The following is a 9055-nucleotide window of genomic DNA, read 5'->3' on the forward strand; positions in this document are numbered from 1 at the left end:
TAGCAAGGCGCGCGGTGAGCACGTAGTCAGGCGGCGACCCAGTTTCGGAGAGCGCATGCGCCAAGCCGGCGGCGCCGGAGCTCGGCGCGGCGAGTCACGTGCTGCGTTACCAAGGCTACGGCGGAGGTGCGGCAAAATGAAGGTCAAACTCGGCTCGACGAGGTTAGTAAAGCTTTCGCTTGAATAAGATTCCAGATATTTCTAGCCAATAGCATTCAATCATCTCGCCTTTATCGGGTAATACCATGAATAATAAAAACGCCTAAAACTGCAATACATGACAATGAACCTGCGGGTGACGCAAGAGAAGGGCCCGGGCAATTTCAGATTGCAATGAACCCTTTACAGTCACTGAATGAAGAAACCGTGTCCACTGCTCATCATGCGACCACAGAAAAAGCTTGTCTCGAAAAGTTAGTATGGCTGCATCTATAAAACTGACGATTAATAGGATATTGTAGGTCCCAATGTCATAAGCGCGACGGAAACAGTTTGCCTCCCGCACACGCGATGTTCTGGTTCGAAATTATTCGTACAAAGGTCAGCTAAAGAAAGCTCGCGCCATCTTCCTTCCTTTGTCGCCGTAACTGCATGTCCTGAGGTGCCATTTATCGGCCTGCACGAAAGTTTGCCTACTTTCCACAGCTTAGTGGCATTCAGAAAGCCGATCAATTTCCCCTGCTCTATTGGCCGGCGCCTGCCTCGTCTTGTATAGGTGGGCTTTTACACTGCGCTTTTCATATGATGCAAGTAAGAAACGTGGGCTTCTTTCTTCATCGCTAGTCCTTCTGTTGTGCAAGTTAGCCTCGCAGCTGCTGACAGATGGCATCATTGGAATTCCTCCCGCTGCGTCACAGGCGTCTGGGTGCTCTCGCCCGGCGTGCAAAAAGAACGAGCGAGGCCATCAAGACAATATAACTCCGGCCGGGCGGCCTGTTCCGTAATGCCCCCGAACCACGTCGACGACTGCTACGGTGTGTCAAACCAGAGCCTCCGCGGTGTCACCGCGCTCTAATTTTGTCATTCCGGTCGTCAGGACGGATACGCGGGCTGCGGCGTGCTTTAGGGAGTCGGGAAATGGCGCGTTTTTTTTGCCCGAGTGCAGTCACTGTAGCGACTTGCGTAAGGTATTGCGCGAAGAGCGCGCGCGATCGCAATCCCAATGGCTAACACCTGATCGGTCCATTACGCCTCCAGGATCCCAGAAGCAGGCTGACAAGTTGACGTCAATCTCCCCGCTTCCAGCATTGCGTCACGGCTATAGAGCAAGGGCGGTCTTGGCGATGCGTAGAATAGGCGAGGCACGGGTCACACCCGCGGTGTCCCGTCGCTGTCCGTATCTCTCTGTCTGTTTCGGGCCGGCTTATTTTTATTTTATTCCTTTTATTTTATTTTTGCCGACCGACTTCGCAAAGAAAACATCGGGACGTTGCTGCGTTTTGCCGAAGTAAGCGACTGCTGTCTCAAACGCACCATCAGCATTCAGATTTGTCTTCGCTGTTGTCAGTGGTCACCGCAAACCTAGTGTATCTCTGTGTAGTGCAATATATCTCTCTGGCCTGCGGCGTTTCGCTGCACTCAGTGGTTGCTTTCGATGGCGTGGCAGCATGCAGCGGTTAGCTGCGGGGTCGTTATTAGGATGGTGGTGGCCGCCTCAGCGTTAAGCAGCGGGCATTGAGAAATTTTACACCAACGTTGCACCACACGTATCAAGTGAATGGCATGGCACAACGCCGCCTAACCATAAACTCATAAGAGCGACTAGGCGTTGCGCTGGCTGTCGCAGCCGGCGTCAAAGTGTTCAAGAGAAAAGTGGGTGGAGATGTTATACACGTGACGGCAGGCTTTGCAATACGTGTACAAGTAGGGAAAGCAGACCATGCTAGTTACAAGCTCAGAAACACATCATTCTACTTCTCAAGCTCGCGCTTCTCGATGTGAAACATACGTTTTTTTTTAACAAGGCGACTTTGCTCAGACAATAGTTTCAAACTGATCGCATTATCCAAAGAAGAGGCACAAAGTGCTATGCCTGAAACCGGCAACACTGAGTGAGCTTGGTCGCACGTCATTGATGGGCAGTCTTAACTGACTTCACTTCTTCGCTACACAGTTCTTCGTGCTGTCCTGGATTCTGATGATAAGACCGAGCTTTGAACAGCCTGCCTGAATTCCCCTACCAGCCGACGAAGGCGCACCGCTTTGCCACGGCCAGCTGCGCCGTACCTGTCTCTACGCAACATCGGAGTGCGCATCGCGGATTGCGTCACTTCTGTCGATGCGGTGTCATGAGCTGACATTCTGGTTTTCGGGCACGCTATCTTCGACTGACAGTGCCATCTTCTCACAGATCGCCGATATAAAGCCTAGACAAACTATCGCCACGCTTAGTGGGCTTGGTGGCTCAGAAACAACTCCGAAACAACGGCAGGACGAATTTTTCTTCAACTGCGAAGCTATTCTTTCGAGGAACCCGTATGCGTTTCCTTTATAGCACTTAGCTACGTTTTAGTGGATGTCTCATTTCCCTTTATAATTTGCTTCTCTCCAATTTGCGAGCTTCCGCAGAACTATTACGTCGAACTCTTGCCTTTGCTTTTGAATTCGACTTAGCCTGCCACCTGCTAGCCGCCTGGTTAGCTCACACGGTTGAGCGGCTTCCCAGAAAGGCGGTGGTCCCTGGTTCGAGTCCCGGACCAGGGCGTATTTTTCTTCGACTGTGAAGCTTTTATTTCGAGGAACCTGTATGGGTTTCTTTTGTAGCACTTAGCTACGTTCGGGTGGATGTCTCATTTCCCTTTCTAATTTACTTCTCTCCACATTGTGGGCTTCCGCAGAACTATTACGTCAAACTCTTGTCTTTGCTTCTGAGTTGTTGATAAGTTCGACTTCTCCTGCCATCCGCTAGCCGCCTGGATAAGCTCAGATGATAGAGCGGCTGCCCCGGAAAGGTAGTGATCCCGAGTGCGATTCCCGGACCAGGACGAATTTTTCTTCAACTGCGAAGCTTTTCTTTCGAGGAACCCGTATGGGTTTCCGTTGTAGCACTTAGCTACGTTTGGGTGGATGTCCCATTTCCCTTTATAATGTTATTAGGCTGCTCCTAACTTTATTCTACATTAATGACCTGCTGTTCGCTCAATCCTATGTAATCCGTCTTTTCGCTTATGATTGTGTCCTGTACCGCGCTGTAAAGAACCTCGCTGACGTCTCTTCCCTTCAGGAAGATCTCTTTCATATTCAAGAGTGGTGCGCTACATGTCTAATGTCCTTGAACATTATTAAGACTCCACACATTTCATTCCAACTGCAGTCTGCCTGCCTACAAGAATATTAGTCAGTGAAATTCAGTCTTCAGTTGAATTTCTGTCTAATAAGTATGATACCGTGATTTCCACCATGGAAGCTAACCAAGCGGGGATGTCCCATCTACATGTTCATATGACATCATTCTCTTCAACTGCTGTCACTCAGGCTCACTTGCTGGACAAACTGAGGTGCGAATTAAATGATCTAGAACAGTATAGCAGGAAGGGCAATTTTGAATTGTATGGGCTACCGTTCACGCCTAAGGAGAATTTGAGGTCTTTTATTATGCCAGCATTTAAGGATAACAGGCTTAATTTTTACACCTAATATGATCACTACTATACATCACCTATAATGCCGCGGTAGTGTAGAGGTAGACCATCCGCCTCGCGTGCAAGAGGACGGTGGTTGGAATCCCGGTGCCGCGCAATTTTCCACTGGATTAAAAAAAAATCCGCGTGTTGATAAAATTGCTTAAACGAGCCTGGAGTGCGGCCTGATCCCGGTGACCAGAGCCGGTAACGCCCTCCCTCATCAGAGCAGGATTGGCCACCCAGCTGCAGTACTTGGCCACTACCTCCTATATGAATACGACAATCAAACCCCGGCCCTCAGTCCCCAGCAGCTGGGAAGCAACTGACCACGGCGGCGGTCAGACCTGCGACGCAGCAGAGCGTGCTAAGAATCCCTGGTTCCGGACAGGCCGCCATTGGAATCTGAACCTGGCAACGTTTAACGCTAGAACGTTATCTAGTGAGGCGAGTTTAGCAGTGCTATGGGAGGAATTAGAGGGCAGTAAATGGGATATAATAGGGCTCAGTGAATTTAGGAGGACAAAAGAAGCACATACAGTACTAAAAAGCGGGCGCCTCGTCTGCTACCGTGGCTTACCGGAGAGACGAGAACTAGGAGTCGAATTCCTGATTAATAAGGATATGGCTGATAACATACAGGAACTCTATAGCATTAATGAGAGGGTGGCAGGTCTTCTTGTGAAACTTAATAAGAGGTACAAATTGAAGGTCGGACATGTCTGTGCTCCTACATCAAGTCATGATGACCAGGAAGTCGAAAGCTTCTATGAAGACGTGGAATTGGCGATGGGTAAAGTCAAAACAAAATACACTATACTGATGGGCGGCCTCAATGCCAGGGTAGGCAAGAAGCAGGCTGGAGACAACTCAGTTGGGGAATATGGCATATGCTCTAGGAATAGCAGGGGAGAGTTATTAGTAGAGTTTGTTGAACAGAATAATATGCGGATAATGAATACCTTCTTCCCCAAGCGGGATAGCCAAAAGTGGACGTGGAGGAACCCGAATGGCAAGACTGGAAATGAAATAGACCTTATACTCTGCGCTAACCCTGCCATCATACAAGATGTGGACGTGCTCGGCAAGGTGCGCTGCAGGAACCATAGGATGGTAAAAACTTGAATTAGGCTAGACTCAATCTTTCTTAAATAATTGAAGAGCTTTTTTCAGATAAGTTGTGTTTTTGCGTTTATATTTGTGCATATTTCACATGTAGTCAATTGCTATGTATATATATGTCTCCTGTTCAATCGCTGTTTGCCTTGTAAAGGAGGCTGCGGGCTCTAGTCAAGTCGCTTGCCCAAAGCGACTTTTACCCGCAGTCTCCTCCATCACTGATGGAAATAAAGAAGTTATTACTTGAGGAGGGAACGGAAGAAACTGGTACATAAGAAGCCGATCAATGAGTTAGCGGTAAGAGGGAAAAAAAAAGAATTCCGGATCAAGCTACAGAGCAGATATTCGGCTTTAACTCAGGAAGATGACCTTAGTGTTGAAGATATGAAGGACAGTCTTATGGGCATCATTAAGGAGTGTGCAATAGATGTCGGTGGTAACTCCGTTAGACAGGATGCCAGTAAGCTATCGCGGGAGACGAAAGATCTGATCAAGAAACGCCAATATATGAAAGCCTCTAACCCTACAGCTAGAATATAACTGGCAGAACTTTCCAAGTGAATCAACAAGCGTAAGACAGCTGACATAAGGAAGTATAATACAGATAGAATTGAACATGCTCTCAGGAACGGAAGAAGCCGAAAAGCAGTGAAGATGAAACTAGGAATAGGCAAGAATCAGATGTATGCGTTAAGAGACAAAGTCGGCAATATCATTACTTATATGGATGAGATAGTTCAAGTGGCTGAGGAGTTCTATAGCGACTTGTGCAGTACCAGTGGTACCCACGACAAAAATGGAAGAGAGAATAGTCTAGAGAATTTGAAATCCCACAAATAACGCCGGCAGAAGTGAAGAAAGCCTAGGGAGCTATGCAAAGGGGGAAGGCAGGTGGGGAGGATCAGGTAACAGCACATTTCTTGAAGGACGGTGGGCAGATTGTTCTAGAAAAACTGGCCACCCTATAAACAATGCCTTATGACTTCGAGCGTACCGGATTCTTGGAAGAACGCTAACGTAATCCTGATCCATAAGAAAGGGGACGACAAAGACTTGAAAAATTATACACCAATGAGCGTACTTTCAATTGCCTACAAAGTATTTACTAAGGTAATCGCAAATAGAATCAGGAACACTTTAGACTTCTGTCAACCAAAGGACCACGCGGGATTCCGTAAAGGCTACTCAACAATAGACCATATTCACACTATCAGTCAGGCGATAGAGTAATGTGCGGAATATAACCAACCTTCCATAGAGCTTTCATTGATTACGAGGAAGCGTTTGATTCAGTCGAAACATCAGCAGTCATGGAGGCATTACGGAATCAGTGTGTAGACGAGCCGTATGTAAAAATTCTGAAACATATCTATAGCGGCTCCACAGCCACCGTAGTCCTGCATAAAGAAAGCAACAAAATACCAATAAAGGAAGGTGTCAGGCAAGGAGATACGATCTCTTCAATGCTATTCACAGCGTGTTTATAGGATATATTCAGAGACCTGGATTGGGAAGAATTGGGGATAAGAGTTAATAGAGAATACCTTAGTAACTTGCGATTCGCTGATGATATTGCCTTGCTTAGTAACTCAGGGGACCAACTGCAATGCATGCTCACTTACCTGGAGAGGCAAAGCAGAAGGGTGGGTCTAAATATTAATCTGCAAAAAACTAAAGTAATGTTTAACAGTCTCGGAAGAGAACAGCAGTTTACAATAGGTAGCGAGGCACTGGAAGTGGTAAGGGAATACATTTACTTAGGACAGGTAGTGACCGCGGATCCGAATCATGAGACTGAAACAATCAGAAGAATAAGAGTGGGCTGGGGTGTGTTTGGCAGGCATTCTCAAATCATGAACAGCAGGTTGCCATTATCCCTCAAGAGAAAAGTTTATAACAGTTGTGTCTTACTAGTACTCACGTACGGGGCAGAAGCCTGGAGGCTTACGAAAAGAGTTCTACTTAAATTGAGGACGACGCAACGAGCTATAGAAAGAAGAATGATAGGTATAATGTTAAGGGATAAGAAAAGAGCAGATTGGGTGAGGGAACAAATGCGAGTTAATGACATCTTAGTTGAAATCAAGAAAAGGAAAGGAAATAGGCATGGGCAGGACATGTAATGAGGAGGGAAGATAACCGATGGTCATTAAGGGTTACGGACTGGATTCCAAGGGAAGGGAAACGTAGCAGGGGGCGGCAGAAAATAAGGTGGGTGGATGAGATTAAGAAGTTTGCATGGACAACATGGCCACAATTAGTACATGACTGGGGTAGTTGGAGAATAATGGGAGAGGCCTTTGCCCTGCAGTGGGCGTAACAAGGCTGATGATGATGATACATCGCCTGCCCAGTAGAATGGATTCCATTCCGCCCATACTGGTCCGGACTTGGGATGTTGCAACAAAAGACAAATGGCTTAGAGCAAGAAGGGGTCTCTAGGGTTTGGTTCCAGCAGGGTCTTTGCCGCGGCTGTATTTCAATGAAAATTTGACGCGCTACAACAAGGATCTGTTCAGACGAGCTCGTCTGAAAGGGAGGGAAAAGAGCTTCAAGTTAATTTGGACAAGGAATGACAAGATTTTTGCCAAGAAATATGAGGGCGTATCCGTCATCCGTGTAGAGAAGGAGTCGGAACTGGATAAGACAGGCTAAGATGGCGGACGCCGGCTCTCTGAGTAGCAATAATTTTGTAGAGGTTTCTAAGTTTTTCAATACTTGCAAAGGTCATGCATTTCGTGCCACACATGTTAACATTCGCAGCAGTCGAAAGCACTGGGACGAATTTTGTGCAATCACGGCATCTGCTCATTCCGACTATGATGTCTTTGTAATAATAGAAATTAATGTCACAGCACATAGCCTGAAGCATTACACGTTACCTGGTTACATGTTATATTCCTACACACGCCAAATAAAACGGGCTGGGGGAGTTGCAGTAATTGTTAGAGATACCTTGATCGTAACAAAGCTAATTTTTTGCGTTCACCACGCTGAAGTTATTGCCCTCCGACTAAACATGCCTGCTTTGTCATTGGTTCCGTTCTCTGTTTATCGGCCTCCTTGTTTCAACTATCCATTGTTCTTAGCCGAACTCGATCACGGACTCTCGACTCAGTCACACGAAGATTACGTCTGCCTGATAATCGACATCAATATCGATATACTACGCCCTGCAGTTGGCGTGGTCGCAGTTACCTTGTTACGTTGTCGAAATGGGGACTGCAGACCACTGTTCAAAAAGCAACGCGTTATCTGGTCGGCTTACCGCTTTGAATTGAGCACATAAATATTCGTGCTCAAGCTTTGATCTTTCAATCTGCGGTTGTGGAAACAAAACTTTCCGATCATTACTTTGTTTGTTGCTCGTTCACTCGGCAATCTAGCTTATCTGCACCCCCCCACCGGCGGCCTCCAGTCAGAAGTCTCCATCTGTGATTCAAAACGTTTTACACGCTACTATCAAACTATGACTGGAACGCGTTTTTAAAATATGTTGCACCAGTGGATAACTACGACAGGTTTGTTGAGGTATTACACTGGCTTAAGAAGGCGACCACAGGCAACGTAGTCGTCAAACAGCCTAACAAGGAAAATAAATGGATGACGTCAGAAATTCTGGCTGCATTAAAAGAAAAGGACCTCTGAGCGCAATGTAAACGTTATTCTGCCTCTGAAGCGATGCGGTCAAAATTCAAGGAAGCGAGAAATAGGGCAAATGCGATGATTCGATCGTAGCGCCAAGCAAATGCATTTACGGAATAAATTTAAATACGCTCGGACAGACACCAGAAAAACATGGTCCTTAATAAATAACCTTAGAGGCGCTAATAAGCACCGCAACCACGAATGGGATTACACTTCTTTCGGTACCTATGACCGTGCTCTTGCTAATGATTTTAATACTTTATTCTCTCGAGTGTCGGATAATGCATGACTGCTTGCTCCGTCGTGTACTTTGCATAATAATACATCGGAGTCCGCGCATTTGCCTTTGCTAGCCGAAGACGAACTTAGGTCACTTATTTTTAGCTGAAAGCGTAACAAATCACTAGGTATCGATGGCATTTATGTAAATGACCTGCGCGCCATCTTTGGTGTCATCAAGGATGCGTTGCTGTCGCTTTTTAATAATATCATTTCCAGTGGTACAGTTCCATTAAATATGAGAACTGCTGTGGTAATTCCACTTTATAAAGGAGGAGCACATAATAGAACAGAGAACTATCGCCCAATTTCTGTGTTGCCCTGCTTATCGCAAGTATTGGAAACGCATTTATTACTGACAATGACAAGTTTCTTGGATAAACACGGAA

This window comes from Dermacentor variabilis, chromosome 5 (genome assembly GCF_050947875.1).
Source record: "Dermacentor variabilis isolate Ectoservices chromosome 5, ASM5094787v1, whole genome shotgun sequence".
In the NCBI taxonomy this organism is placed as follows: domain Eukaryota; kingdom Metazoa; phylum Arthropoda; class Arachnida; order Ixodida; family Ixodidae; genus Dermacentor; species Dermacentor variabilis.